The sequence below is a fragment of the Vanessa cardui genome, chromosome 18 (assembly GCF_905220365.1).
Source record: "Vanessa cardui chromosome 18, ilVanCard2.1, whole genome shotgun sequence".
Taxonomy (NCBI): Eukaryota; Metazoa; Arthropoda; class Insecta; order Lepidoptera; family Nymphalidae; genus Vanessa; species Vanessa cardui.
In genome coordinates, this window is record NC_061140.1 from 2,896,113 (window position 1) to 2,913,106 (window position 16,994).

Sequence of the window (16,994 nt, forward strand, 5' to 3'; positions counted from 1 at the left end):
TTTGAAGGGTGAGAGCAGTTCCACTATAGGCCCACAGGACATAACATCCCAGTTACCAAGATTGGTGTCACATTGGCGAAGAGGATGTTAATAGTAAAATTTCGTACGGCGTCGATGTCTACTAGCTATGCGCAGTAACGGCCACTTGCTAGGTAGCCTACCTATGCTAAAAAAGGTAAGGAAAAGGTGTTCTAATCTCTAAGCCAGCGTACATCAATATAAAAAATAATATCCACAGTTTAATATGTAATCAGACTTCATTACATGTACATAAATCTTCAATTAGTAAGTACCATACTCATAATATTTTTCCATAATTTTTAAACGATGCTGTGTCAACAAAACACTTATCAAACAACAATGGCGGCCGTATGTAATGGTATGAAAATGGGATTAATGGTAATCACTGTTACCTAATAAGCGCCGGTGGCATCAGGGTGGGGTAACGCCGGGAATCACTTTCAGTTTCTTTAGATTACTTGCTCCGTAAACACGCCTTACGTAACGCAACCGCCCGGCTTGACAGCCCGCATGACACACTTTTTAAAATTCATCGTTTTATTTAAATGCGAAAAGAATTTTTGAACGATAAAGTATGACACAGATATCATATTGATATAAAATATTTTATTCAATACAGACTATACAGTATTGTTTGTAAGTTTTTCCCGCTATTTTTTATTTTGAAAATTTAATGACATTTTTTCGCGGTGTTCCTTTTTTAAATAATGTGTAGAACGCTGTGTAACTTCATTGTGGTCAAGTGCTTTATGTGTGTTTTGTGTAGTGATCAATTTTAAATCACCATCTGTCGAAAAGTAAGTATCTACACCCTACGTCAAAAAAGTTTTACATTCAATTATTTTTTTTTTATTTATTATCTGTTATACTAAATAAATTATAGTCGTGTATATGTTTTTCTTGGAGAGTGATCGTTGATCATCTTTATTTAATTCTATAAACGTGAATTATGTTTTAATTGCGTATACTAAATTTAAATTGCTTCTATGTATTTATGGTATCTTACAAAACTCTATTCATACATACCAAACTCAGAATATTTTATTGTAAATTGTATTTTCTATAAATTACATCTATTACAAGTATTTGAAAATTAAAAAGCAAAACCACTTAAATATTTTCAAATACTTTTCGACTCCTTAAGTCACATACTTGTATATTTAAAAGATAATATTTACCACCTGTCCACGCCAAAAGTTATATACAATCGCAATGGTTCAGTTGACGATCATTTCAACGGTTGGTCACAGGTTCAAATGCGTTTAAGCACTATTGAACTTTTCGAGACGGAAAACATCGTAAGACAGCTTGAAATCATGAATATTATTCAACTCATTCCTTAAGAGGAAAAAGAGGTCTCTGCCCAGTTGGGACATTTTTAAGGACTATTTATATTTATTAAAACTATATTAAATCCAAGCATAGAGTTTAAAATATATACAAACAGATATAATATTGACAATTCTTAATTACTATTAAGTACAATTTTAATTGAAATAAAAAAAAACCTTCTGAGGACTAACACAATAGCGTTTTTACAATTGAAGTCTCAACCTTGTAAATATTACTATCATAGGTTTTAATCACAATTAAAGTTTCCGTTGTTGCTGGCTAGAAAGTAAAAATAATAATTCCATTTCCATATCATGTGCATCGGTCGTTCATGGTCAATTGTCTCAGTCAATACAATTGCAGTTGATATCAAAAAAAAAATTGCTTTTCATATCTTATATAAAAACAACAAACAACAACAGCTTGTAAATTCCCCCTGCTGGGCTAAAGGCCTCCTCTCCCTTTGAGGAGAAGGTTTGGAACATATTCCATCACGCTGTTCCAATGCGGGTTGGTGTAATACACATGTGGCAGAATTTCTATGAAATTTGTCACATGCAGGTTTCCTCACGATGTTTTCCTTCACCGCTGAGCACGAGATGAATTATAAAGACAAATTAAGCACATGAAACAGCGGTGCTTGCCTGGGTTTGAACAAGCAATCATCGGTTAAGATGCACGCGTTCTAACCACTGGGCCATCTCGACTTATATATTCATATTGTATTTATCTTAGTGATTATGGGACGATTGCTGTTGAAGACCGATTATGTTCTTATTTTGAATAATTTCATACGAAAATGTGCAGAAAATTAAAGAGATGATTGATTACAATTTATTAAATTATTACCGGTTATTAAGAACTAATGTTTTCGTCATTAAAAGTATCATTTAAATAAGGTTTTATGAGTTAACAAGAACGAAAACAAAACAAAACCTGTCATGTTTTTTTTAAATATCTAATTTTTTTTAAAGTAACGCGAAGTTTCGCGGGCAACATAATAGTATTAAATAATTTATAAATTCAAATTTAGAATCATTTTTTTAATTTATTTACTACGAAAAATGAGAATAGATAATAATTATCAATGGATTTTTTTTTTACAAGAATAAGTTATCAGAGCGTAGTATTTGAATACTATTTTTATTTTAATTTTATATAATTAAATTGTAAAATGTTTATGTATTCACGAGTTGTACTTATATAAACACGATGCAAATAAATGTAAAAATATTTCTTTTATTTCTCAAATGATATAAATATGAAGTTTGTACTATTTTATACATGCTAGTTTTATTTATTATAGCATTTAGTCATGCTAGTTTAATCAAACAAAAAATAAAATTATATTTTTTTAAAATAGTCGTTATTTAAACATTCTTAATTTAAATTTGTTATTAACGATGAAACAGAATACTATTTACATCGTCCAAAGAGTTTTAATTCAAATATTAAAATATTTTATTACTATATTTAATTATATATAAAAACACATTTGTTACATTACATAATAAGCGGTAACAGCATTGTATCATCTTCCTCCAACCGCAAAACACGTAACAGTACTTTAAACTCACTTGTATTGTATAAATAATACCGTAAATATTGCGGAGTTGATCATGAATAGTCAGTTGTATAGCCCATTTGAGTTCCTGACTATTGATAGTTTATTAAGGTACACCTTTGAAGATGCTGGGTATTGATGTTCCGAATGAAAGAGATGAGCCCGCTATGTCAGAAGGATATCAGTGCAGGGTTTTGAGCACAAACATAGCTTGTTTTTAACGATCTTGTCGTAGAGTTACTTGGTGGTAGAGGTTTTAGCAAACCCATCTGTATCGGTACCACCCATTCATCATATACATATGTAATTGACCCAACAAAATTCATTATTGTTGTGATTCGGTTTAAGAGAGCGAGTCAGTTTAGCTACAGGCACAAGAAAAATATCACTTAGATGCCAATACATCGTGTATTGGTGATATAAGGAACGGTTACTATTTCTCACAGCGTAATATAGGCGGGATTGACCAGGTACCATCAGATGGCTATAAAATATACACTAATCTGAGTCGACCGGAGAGAGTAAAGTTTATCGCCTATTCAAATCCAAAAAGTAGTAAAGAAGAACAAAATTTAGATTTTCGAATATTTAGTAATAACTCTGCAATGTTATAAACAAAAAAATCTTGCTATATTATGTTAATACAATATTACACTGTCGTACATGTATTCTTACTAATCATTCCTTTAAAGTTCCGCTAACAGCATCACATACCGTTATTCCGTAAATTCGTTGTCAAATGTTGCTTATTTATCTTTATTACTCGCAAAACAGGTTGTATATGCTATACACATACTTATACAGGTTGTATACGTACTTTCCGTCTGTAAGGTACCTTGTAAATACCAATTCCTAACACCAGTTAATCATATAATACCATTCATAACAACATTTTTTTTAAATTTGTCTTAAGAATCTAATTCCAGCCCTTACGATCAATCCGTAAATCTTAGCTACTAAACAAACGTGGTAGCTTATTATAGATTAAGCATGAAGTATTAGCGTAATGTTCAACAAATTACCTTATTAATAATGCATACCATGAACCCTTATAGTCTGCAAGCGAGGTCCTCACTTCGTGCATAACTAATAGCTTATTATTATGCTTATATTATTATTGTTAACAAAAAAGTTTTTATGTAAATTTTCTTAATTTTAATGTGCTACCTTTTGCGCGATGAGTCTTAAAGTTTAAGGTCGTATTGAATGTGTTTTGTCATGTCTGAATTCACATTAAACGGCTAAGAATTCCTATCACTATGAACTTAAATACTAAGATAGTAAAATATCTCTACATAGTAACAAAATACTTTTAAACTACGCTTCGGATTCAGATCGGATCTGATTGAAAAGAATGGTTAGGAAGATTTTCTAACCTTAAATTTTTTTTTTCTTTTTGTATTTGTTCTTCATCATAAATGTTTTAAAACCTTTATTATGCCCGTGCAAGGTTAGGTTTAGCTAGTGTTACACATAGCTTTAAAACGTGTATCATTAGTACGAAGTTGCGGATAATTTTCGGTCGGGTTATTTTCATGTGAACCGTTATATAATGTATTTAAGACTTTTAGGTCATAAAAATGACTAAACAAAAGACAGCGACATCTTTCTTTAAGTTCGTCACGGGAAAATAAACAATATTATTTTTTCACTTTACAATATTATTATTTTAAAATCGCTACATCGTTTAAAACAAAGTCGCTTTCTCTGTCCCTATATCCCTATGTATGCTTAAATCTTTAGAACTACGCAACGGAATTTGATGCGCTTTTTTTTAGGTAGAGTGAATCGAGACGAAGGTATATAATAAAACTGATAATTTTAGAAGTTTGTAATGTAATGTCGTGAATAAATAAATTCTGTAATATATTTATTATGAGTATTGTACCCGTGCGAAACCGGGACAGATTGCTAGTAATGTATATTTAGCGTATAGAAGTGAAATAGATTAAAAAAAGACAAGAGTATAAATTACTTTAAACAATTTACTAACAAACCAAAAATAATTCTTACTTCGAATTTATCTTAATATAAATCATACATATTGAAGTAAATTACTTACTCAGTTGAGTTTACAAATCCAAATAAATTACAAGTAACGTGAACGTGTATTGCCCCTTAAAGTAAAGAAAGTAAAGAAGAAAAAATAATGGCAGTTAAATTCAGTTTCGCGCGCTTTTGTTTGTTTTTTTTTTAATTTGTTGTAGCCAGTATCACGAAAAATGGAATCTCCTAATATTTTTTAATATTAAGTTAATAACTTGTTATAAAAATATATATATATATATATATTTACTTCTGTATAGTTGGTAAGAGAAGCTAGTGAAAATAATCACAGAAATGTGTAAAATAATAATGTTCACTAAAAGAATAAGGATAATGTTAATGTTTTGATTGAAGTTAAAATTATTTATATAATAACAGACTGTGTAGTTATTATTATTATTTGAACAGCATGGCATCTTATTGTGATTTAAACGATGGTAAGAGTTACAAAGCCGGTTCGAACGCGGTCCGTTCGTCATCGCCAACGATGAAAATGCAAGTTAATTTCACTTTTTTTTGTTTAATCACATACACATGCAATCCACATATTCATATATTCATTCTTATAAAATATATGGATTTTATTATTAATAATATATTTTGAAGAAAATTTTCTCCAACAATTAATGTTTATAAAATAAACTGATCGCATTCAAATAAAGAATTCCTTCTATTTAATATAATTTTAATTATAATATACATGCTATGATGTAATATATAATTACGACTAAGTAAACATCCGATAGTATGACTATATTTTGCATATGACATTTTTAAGATCAGTAGATACTTCTCTTCTCCATTGCCAATCTCTGAGTGGTACCGAACTGGTACCAGGTCCAAAAATAACATTGCAAGGGATTAATAACAATTGAGTTATTATCCATTTAACGCCACCAAATACGGTAAAGCTGATAAGTATCTTAAAGTTTAGGCATCTCGGACTCTTGCGAAACTTAACGGTATATCGAAGGTCAAATAAATATATAATATATTCGAATTCGCATACACTGGTTCTGCTGCACTTAGATTTTCGACTGTACATTTGGCTCGATTTTTGAATGTTTTTTTTTTTATCTTACATTTCTTATTAGTAATTGCAAAACTTCTTTTGTAACTCCTCAATGTCCCCAAAAATGGCCGGACCGTCTTAAAATATTTTTGTAATCATTTAGATTGGGTTCAGTATGTGGTGTTATGATCGGGAAATAAATCATCTTATTTCGTAATATACTTAAGATCCTTTTTAGATATGGTTAACTTATGCTGTATTGTATTTTATCGTACATTATAAAATGAACGAAATAAAAATTATGACATAGAAAAGATAATATACATGAACAATTTACTTTTATCAACATATTTAGAATGTCGTGTTTTTGTATACAAAAAATGTATTTGTTAAGGCTAATTATCTTGTCTAGCGTTCAGTTCAGTAACAGTTCAAGATCCCATTCATTCATTTTAATTTTCCAGTAAAAACACTGTCTACTAACACTACTACTGACCAGGTGATATAAAACAGTAATATGTTTTTGTTCATTGAATAGATATATATTTGTCTAACGCATTACGAATCACTGTAAATATCAATAGTCCATTCTCAAAGAATGGCTTACATCGGTTAGCGATGTAAAAGACGCAGATTCGAATCCGGACACCTTGGGCTATTAACGACACCATTCCTAGCACATGTTTAGTAAATATGTGCAGGGTACACTAAATTGTCCAAGTTTTTGTGGAAACACAGGTGCACTCTCTATTCTGTCTTTCTCCTGTAGACTATCTCTTTCCTTTCCTGATCTCTATCAGGCCCAGAATCTGTCAGCTACACATTAACCAAACCAAGCAGTTAATTATTTCATAGCTTATGCCGGATTTATGTATACATTTTATATGCAGTCGAGGGTGAAATTTGTGTCGACGTAGAAAACTATGTACTGAGTCAGGCTTCCATAAAACCTGCCACCGAGTAATTTTGATACTGAATAATTCACATTATAATTCGCTCGTGAAATATTGACCGTCGGTTTACAGCGATACGCAATTTTGATACGTTTTTCCTTTACTATTGTATTCACTGTCGTATATAAAATCCTGACATTTCACATCCATGCTTTGCATTGAGATTCGATATTCTTTTTACAGAATACACTTTAAAGGAGAGCTTATGTTTTATAGTTATGCCCAATCTTTCACAATAAATAAGTGATTATTTAAGGAATAAAAAAATCATAGAAAAAATATCTTAATATACATATATCCATTGGATTTATTTAACAGATAACTTATATCTTTAATGTTTGAACATTATTTCGAATATGTGACCGCCGCGGCTGGGGCGTACTTGAATCACTCTGGAGGTCCAATTTTCACACACTCTTAGCAGTAAATCAGGCTGATTTACGGCCATAACGCGTCGAATATTGGCTTCGAAGTTCTCAATTGTAATTTATATATGGCAGTATATCATGTCACAAAGGTAGCAAGAGATTAATTATATACACAAAATGAGCTTTAAAACCAGTGGTGCTCGCGTGAATTTGAAGCTCACGATGAAATATCACGATCTTTGGGGAACCAGATACTTCAAACGCCCAACCTTAGTATATATATTTTAAATAGTTTGGCAGGCTAGCCTTATTTCAAATTTGGAACCTGCTTACCACCCACTGACAATGCCGCTGTGAGAAATATTAACCAACCTACATTTTCATTAATGCGCCAATTTATAACGATTTAAATAATTTTATATAGAATCTAAATGTTAATCAAATCGTTTTGTTATAACAGACCATAATCAATATCGAATGATGGAGCTTTGATTGAAAATTATATTAATTTACTTTTTATAAAATAGAAGGACAGGCAGAACACAGGACTGAACAGCTGGCCTATTTAAATTTATTGGTCGCTAATATTGGCGCTGTAAGAAATAAAAGGCCATCTAATGGTTATTGGTCGCCAACATCCATAAATATTGGCGTTGTAAGAAATAATAACCAATTTTCACATCGCCAATGTGCCACCAACTTTTGGAACTACATATAATGTTATGTCCCTTGATAATGCCTAATCACAGATCAAACAAGAACTCAACAATCCTAAGCAATATTGTTTATCAGTAAATAAGTGATGCTTGGGTAGTTCTTGAAACAGCTCCCATAGCCTAGCAAAACTTTGTACTGTTAAAAGCTTATTATAAATGTAAATAATAGTTTCGTTACAGCTACTCGATTCGTTTCAAATGATCAACTAATCAAATTACCGTGTTATATAAATGATATCATCCATTCTATCCACAAAGATCATGTTCAAATATCAAATCATGTTACACGATATTCATATATTGGTAACATGAGCCGCGGATGTGATTGGACAGCTATGATTACATGTTATAAAAACGATCGAATCGTTTTGTCTGGTCATGTATTAAGAGAAACAAAATTCGAAGGATGTTTTGTAAACTTTATTCATTTATATTTTGAAAGCGATCTGAGTTTAAAACGACCTTGAACGAACGAATCCCCTCAATTGTATTCGTGTCCTTGATGTACTATTATATCTCTTTTGTTTACATTTACGTTACTTATCATGTGCTTGTGATTTCAAGGCTTCTATTGCCGATGATTGTCCAATTTATACGATGATGACACTGCGTGATCGAATATAGTTTTGCAGATGATAGTCCGACTTGATTTGGACATTGTTACTTGTCAGATGTTTTTTTTTTATATTTAGTCATTACAAGTGTGTATGTGAATGCATGTGTGAATTATTGATGTGCATGTAGTCTCTGTTGCTGTTGTACGTAATACGAGTATTTTTTTTATTGATCTTGACGTTGATTGTGTTGAAAGGGTCTTAGACTATATGCACAATAGCAGTAACGATCTAGTATTTCTTTGAGCATATAAAAATTGTATAAAATAGCAAAGCTGAGATGACCCAGTGTTTACAACGCTTGTTTTTGAACTAATGATTGTGATTTCAAACTCAGTATACAAAGCATATCTAAAGTTACGGATGATGAAGAAAAACATCGGGTCCTCACGATATTATATACATGTCACAAGGACTGATATTAATATCTTACGTTGTTAGTCAGCCTGCCTAAATTAAATAAGAAAAGCTTAGTGTAAAATCAGAATGAATCAAAATCACATTCACTTAGTCACGGACAGTAGCTGCATATATAATTAACATTACATAGTATAAAACAAAATCGCTTACCGCTGTCTGTCCCTATGTATGCTTAGATCTTTAAAATTACACAACGGATTTTGATGCGGTTTTTTTTAAAGAGTGATTCGTGAGGAAGGTGTGTGTTTAAAATAGATGGGCAATATAGTAAGCAACAGCTTGTAAATTTCCCACTGCTGGGATAATGCCTTCTCTTCCATTAAGGAGAGGGTTTGGAACATACTCCACCACGCTGTTCCAATTAATAATAAACACAAATTAAGCACATATATAAAGAGGTGCTTGCCTGGGTTTGAACCCGCAATCATCGATTAAGATGCACGCGTTCTAATCACTGGGCCATCTCAGCTGCATATATAGTAAAGAAGTAGTGATATTCTTAGAAGTTTCTAACGTGTAGTTTACTTGGTAACAGTATTGCACCCGTGTGAAACCGGGCGGGTGGCTAGTATATAAATCAATGCGAGTTTATATTACGGAGGGAATTTACTAAATAACATCTGTCTGTCACGTTTCCTGGCGCTGCGGTGACTTTTGCAATTTGTCGGCGGGATTAGTCACAGACTCACTGTACGAATTATTGCGTTGATTTGTAAATAGTGACATAACCAGTTTCAGGGATCTGTGTATTTGATTTCGTTATAGAAATTTGTTAATTTTAATCGGGGTAATTGAATGAAATTTAATTGGATGAAATGAACTACATTGGTAACATTGTATGAAAATGAAAAAGGTTTAATTGGTAACAAACGGTAAAACTTAATTGGATTATAACGCGCTTGTAATAGCTTCTCCGGTATGATTGTTGATAAAATATTTAATTGCTAACCTATGTATGTTAATATCTTAATGTTTTCGTATTTATTTGAATTTTTGCGAACATTTTGCATTTTGTACAATGATACATTTTCAGTTGTACATTGTATTACTCGCGTTAATTCTTTAGAAAAATTATACAGGATACCCCTTATTAACTTCACAATCCCCTATCCCTATTAAGCATATTAATTTAACGTTAAATATGTAAATATGTACGGAAAACATAAAATACATGTTTTTTTTTTTTAATTAGGCGGTACTTTTTGCTTTGTATTTATTCTATGACTGATTTCAAATTGAATATATTTAATGTGAATTGGCAGTTTATATAGCATCTTATAATTGCAATAATTACTTAGCAATCTCAGTACCAGCATCATAAGCAAAACGAAAAGCTATAATCGCTTTTAAGATCAACTTCTTATATAATCTTCTTAATTAAAAAAATACAAATTTAATGTATCCCATAAACTTATAATAAAATTTTTATTATTCAATATCAATTTGTGAATGCTATTTACAAATGACTTAGCGTGAACCTCGCTTGCTTAAAACAAACCAAGTTAAGTGTTTGTGTTATGAAATTCGGCCCCATTAGCCGTCCGCTGCGATGTCACTTATCAGCTGATTATATGAAGCAAGTAATTATCATCTTAAGTACTCTTTGATTCAAATTATTTATATGTACTCTTTACAGATACTTGTAGTACTTGATAATGTAAATGATGATGATTAATTAATTAATTATACTGCTACTGGACTCGATATGTGACTTTGTCTAGGCCCAATGGAGTCGAGATACGTCAGTTATTTTCTAAATATTGTAGATCGATTCTTTAGTGCGTTAATTTTATTCAACTACAGGCATAAGTGACATAACATCTTAGTTCTCAAGGTTGGTGGCACATTTACGATGTAAGGAATAGTTAATATTTCTTACAGCGTCATTGTCTATGGATGATGGTGACCACTTACCATCAGGTGGCCCATATGCTCGTCCGCCAACTTATGCCATAAAAAAAAATCTTGGCCATTATGATAAATATTTAAAGCAAACGTATCAAAATTGTGCCATATTAAATGAATATATTGTGTAATGCGTAGTCGAAAGTGGAATGTGTTGAGATCTAAAACAGATAAAAGTAAGAAATGAATCTCGGACTGTACTATTATTTAAGACGTTAATAGGCCTTTTGATTGTAAGTGGCCATACTACTTATAGACATTGTCGCATGAAATTTAAATAAAATCTTACATAGCTAATGGTCCACCAATCTTTGGAACAGAATCAAAATCAAAATAACAAACTTTATTTAAGTGGGCTTTTACAAGCACTTTTGAATCGTCATTTAACAATTAAGTGAAGCTACCACCGGTTCGGAAAGCATATTCTACTTACAAGAACCGGCAAGAAACTCAGTAGTTACTCTTTTTCAACATTTAAAAAATACAATCATATTAGTTATATACAATGATATATGTATGTAATGTATTCTGCCTGGAAGTCAACAGGTATTAATTCCAAGCTTTTTGTATCATCTACAAAATCTTGTATCGAATAATATGCCTTTTTTATCAATGTATTTTTTATAAACGATTTGAATTTACGAAACGGTATAGTTAAAAATGTCTGCGGAATTTTATTATAGAAACGGAACAGAGATGCTATGTCCATTGTCAAACTGGTACACACACCTTCAAGCCTCAACAAAATAATATTTAATATTACTGCTTGGCAATAGAATATATGTGAATGGGTGGAAGTTAATCAGGCAGGCTTCCAAGGAATTTATTGTCTATCATTTCTTAAAGTTGCATCAAAATGCATTAAGTATTCTAATACTGGCACATCATTATATATATGGATTGGCTACTGACGACATTGTAAATTGATCAATATAAGACGTGCCTCAACTTTCTAAATCATATCATATATCATCATCATAATTATATCGTTTAAAACATAATGATGTGATCTGTATATTGGACTGAGTTACCCGATCGGTCCAGTGCTTCTTTGAGAAATGATAAGTCGCGGTTCGATCCCGGTCCCCTGGACTACTGTCTTCACCTGTTTTAGCATAAGCTTGAATTGAAGGGATAAATAGGAACATTAGTAATTCCGAATAATTGGTTGCTACTTTTATTAAAAACAATAAAATAATATTAAGAAAATTTCTGGCTGCGCTGCTCTAATATGGACTGGTGGATTCACACGTGGCAGAATTTCGTTGACAAATGTAAGTTATCTAGCGATATTTTCCTTCAACGCTCATCTCGAAATGAATTATAAACACGATGAAAGTGTTGATTGCCCGGGTTTGAACGCGAATTCATCGGTTAAAATGGACGCAACCACTAACTAACCACTGGGCCATGTCGGCTCAAGCGGATGATGGATGATAATTTCACCGTTTTATATATCGATTGAGATTAGGTCTTTAAACGTGCGAGGCGATTTATTACAGCTATTATATCGAGCTCATTGCGATTTCAATCTTGTGGTCTCTGTAACCATTGTATTTACATATTATCTCGTTACACAGCTTTTGTTTTTTTTTTTTGCCTGAATAATCGCTGATTCTATATATATTGCATGTAATTTTAAATGCAACTTTAATATATTGAAACGAAACCATTGGAATTCAAACGAAAAAGCAATTAACGTGAAATATATATTGCCTAAGAGATATGGTCGACGAGATTAGGAGCAAAAAGCTGAAACTCAACTCAACTCAAGTTAAATTCCTTGATTCAATATGAATACATTACTCTTACTTATTGTTAGTCAAATCTACCGGATCAAAAAAGAAAATACTCTGACCTGAGAAGAACCGACGAGAGAAACTCAGCGGGTCTTTTTTTTGATTATATGATATAAAAATACTAATTGTAAAATATATTTTCGTAAACAAGCGTGCCTTAATATGTTGTTGGTGATTGTGTTGATGTCTGAACACGTTACATATAATTGAATGTATAGAATGAAAATAAACTTTGTTGGTAGAAATTGTCTCGTGTGAACATCGAAATAGTTTCGGTTTACGACATCGCCGTAACTTGTGAAGTATTCGCATTTGATGTATTTCTTTTTACCGGAACTATAGCAGTGAGATACCTTCGCATCGTAAAGGGATGCCAACAGGGGGGATATGACATCTTACATTTCAAATTTGGTAAAGTATTACCAAGAATATATATAAGGATACCACCATTGGATAAAGTTTTGGTATTTCCCTCGTTAAACAACAAATACCTACGTATCCTTGGAACAATATGTCCTTGGAACAATCCTTCGGCTTTTGGCTTATTTTAGGCGATGTGTGGAATTCGGTCAGTCGGTCTCAATGTCGATTATACAATGTGCTGTAAGAGAAAAGCGCTAGCTTGCGTCATGGACGGCTGTGTGCAAAACGCACACGACACACACTAAATATAATAATTTGTTTAGTACACTGTCAAGTGTGCTAATTGGTGAATAAGGTTACTGTTACGATTTGCGAATTATTTTGAAAAGGTTTCATGACGATTTGAAGACTATCAAATTTAGTCTGTGTTCAACGAAATAAAAACTTCTTGGGTAAATAAAATTTAATATATGAAACTCTTTAGTTACTATTTTTCATATGAGACAGACTATTCATCTTAAAATAATCATTACTAGTTGCCGCCCGCAGCTACGTTCGCCTTTTACAGGTTTGGTTGTCATGTGTTAGGTAAAAAAAGTAGCCATCAAATTTCATCAAAATCGTTTCAGACAGATAGAATTACTTTCTCAGTTATAATACTAGTATAGATTCGATTGTGAATAATTAACAATACTTAAAATATCGAACAAGTACCTTTCCAATGAGATAAAATAAAAAATGACGTTTCAGAAATGATTGCCACAGAGTATATGAATTGAAATTGTTAAAAATATCTTTATTGATTCTATATTCAAGTTGGTGTATTTTTATGATGATTAATGGTTCGCTGTTGTATACAGCGATCTCGGCGTGCGGTCAGCTTGCTTGTACACTTTCTCCTCGCGTGTACCGTTAAATATGGCGACGATGTTTATGTACACTGTGTATCATATTTGATCCGCAAACTTTGTACAACGTGTCGTGGGAATTTGCATTTTCGTAGAATTCTTAACAAAATGATGTGTTATCTTCGGGGTTTCATTTTAAACGTTATTGAGCTATGTTCGATTAAACAACGTTTTATCTCTGTCTGTCATTATTGATTTTAAACTCGATAGAATAAGACACAGAGTAAAAGTTTATAAATGTGCCACAGTTGGGCTTCCTTTGAGAAGGTTTTAGAGCTTATTCCACTATGCTGCTCTAATTTGTGTGGGTGGTTATATATGTCGCCGAATTCAATTGAAATGAGATAGATGAAGGTGTCCGCGGTATTTTATTTCACGACTGATCACGGGATGTTTGATAAAAACAAATTAAGTACATGGATATTTAGTGGTGCTTGCCGAGGCTTGAAACCGCAAAAATCGAGTTAAAATGAACGTTTTGTACCCACTGGACCATGTCGACTCTCTCAGAAGCACTTAGAATAAGACACGAAGTTGCCTAATTAATATTCTTCTATAGGCACATTATAAAAATGTCTTGTGTCGCAACGGTAAAATGTTGAGAACGCCTGAATCCTAACGGAATTATGCGGATTCAATTCCAGCCCTATTATGTGTTTAATCTGTTTATAATTAATCTCGTGCTCAGCGGTGATGAAAACCATCTTTATATCGTAAAGTATTATTTTTATTTAAAAATAAATGGTTGATACAAAGATGAGAAAAAGGTACCGATCTGTTTTGATTCACATTAACAGTTGTCAATACAAAGACGCAGAATAATAATAATAATTAGTATTTAAGAATAAATGTAACATAATCATGTAATTGTTAAAAAATCAATTAGCAATAAAAATATAAGAAACAAATCTCTAAAATTTTCCATATAATTTCTGGTGATTAGTAAATAAGAAGAAAGAATATTCCTCTAGTGAGGACCTGGTAAATATTCCATAACCCTTCTCCAATATTAGTGGTGGATACACAAGTGGAATAATTCCATCTTATACAAAACTAGCGACCCGCCCCGGCTTCGCACGGGTACAATTATATAACATCACAGTAGTAACTTCTAAAATTATCAGTGTTTCTTTACTAAGTTTTCCATGTATTATATATAAAAACCTTTTTCTCGAATCACTCTACCTATAAAAAAAACCGCATGATAATCCTTTGCGTAGTTTGAAAGATTTAAGCATACATAGGGATATAGGGACCGAGAAAGCGACTTTGTTTTATATTGTGTAGTGATGTAGTTCGAACAACGACCTTTTCGTTTACTATAGAAATATAATATTGTTACTAACTGTTTTTTGAAGTCGCTTAAAACATTGTTGGAAGATTTAGCTAATAATTGCCTATTATGCTGCTTGCATCCGATTGGTTGTGTAATTAATGACTACTTATATAGTATAGTACTATTTTATAGACGTAATGTTGCCGTATGCCGTAAACATTGACTTTTATAACAGCTAATGTTGCGCTGTTATTAATATTTGTTGCATAATGGAATTTGTATTCACACGCAGGTTATTCATACGTTACTTGTTGGTTTACTGGCTAGATAGTAAGGTTAAAGATCTCTAGATTCTTGGTTCAAACCTCGGACCACAATAGTTCAGAACTTTTGACATTTTTCTTTTCGGATATCAATGCTATTGGATTACATGAGCAAGGTAATGCAGGGTATCTGTCTTATCGCAAATAGTTATGTACTGTAAAACTTGGTGTTCCAGAATGAAGTTGTATAGTAGTAGTAGTAGTAGGAGAAGAATGATAGTTTTTGAATATCGACGATTCAAAAACGCTCGATTGTGAAATTTACTTGAATAAAATTGATTTGACTGGAAGGGCGGAATAAACCAGTGATATTAGAGTTACAAGGGGCATTACATCTTAGACCCGTGATTGGTGGCGCATTGGCGCAATTTATATTTCTTACTATACCAATCTTTATAGGAAGTAATGAACAAAAAGGACTACTTCACCTGACTAGAAATATGACATATAGGTATATTATGTGTACATTTACCTTCAATTGGCTTATATGTAAGAATTAAGATAGAATCAGTAAAGCAATTCTGTAAGATTATATATGAAACTTACAGTGTAACCCAATCGTGAAACATACTCATTACAAAGTTTAAAACAAAGTCACGTATCGCTGTCTGTCCTTTTGTACGCTTAAATCTATAAAATTATGCAACGGATGTTGATGCGGTTTTCTTTTAATATATAGAGTGATTTGAGAGGAAGGTTTTTGTATGTAATACATGGACAATTTAGTAAAGAAACACTGATAACTTTATGTCCCTACTATGGTAATATATCTTATAAATCTTAGCACCCGTGCGAAGCCGGAGCGGGCTGCTTGTAAATATAATATATTGCAATTTTAAATCTAATCATTTGAAGCACCAAGTAAACGAAAAACTTTGATAATGATAAACAATTCCTAGTTCCCTTGAGATAACAGTTACCAGTTACATTATAACAAAATACCTTCAGATAAATGACAAAAATTATACATTACATCATCATGAATGTTTGTTTTTTACTAATATTCAAGTGCATTATTTTTAAAATCTAATCAAATATTTAAAAATAACTCATCAACTCGATTAGCTACAGTTAACTTGAGAATTCAACGCTCTACATCCAAGGTCCGAAATTATGACACGTTGGAGTAAACAGAGATAAAATTGGGGTCACTGTATATTCGAAATCATTAATCTACGCTCCTCTATGTGATTAAATTTATTGTTTATGGTTTAGAGGTTACAATTTATAAGCGTTAGCGGAGATGTATTTACTTAGTTTATTTTTTTATTCAAGGTAAGTAACAATTTACCTTGATGTCCGAAAATCCACAACAGCGCGATTTCTTAGACATTTTCTGCCTCGCACAATCACTTTTTGGAACCAGCTTTCGCC

The 16,994-nt window shown here is 32.0% G+C and overlaps 1 protein-coding gene across 2 annotated transcripts in view; it reads left to right on the plus strand.

Moving 5' to 3' along the window:
* Nucleotides 1-453: 453 nt before the first annotated feature.
* Nucleotides 454-16,994, plus strand: part of LOC124537391 — a 79,850-nt gene continuing 63,309 nt past the window's right edge. The window contains exon 1 of one of the 2 annotated variants that reach the window (XM_047114225.1): nt 454-818. The gene's annotated coding sequence lies outside the window, so the exon portion shown is untranslated. The remainder of the gene's footprint in view (nt 819-16,994) is intronic. The other variant, XM_047114224.1, reaches the window with a different exon arrangement.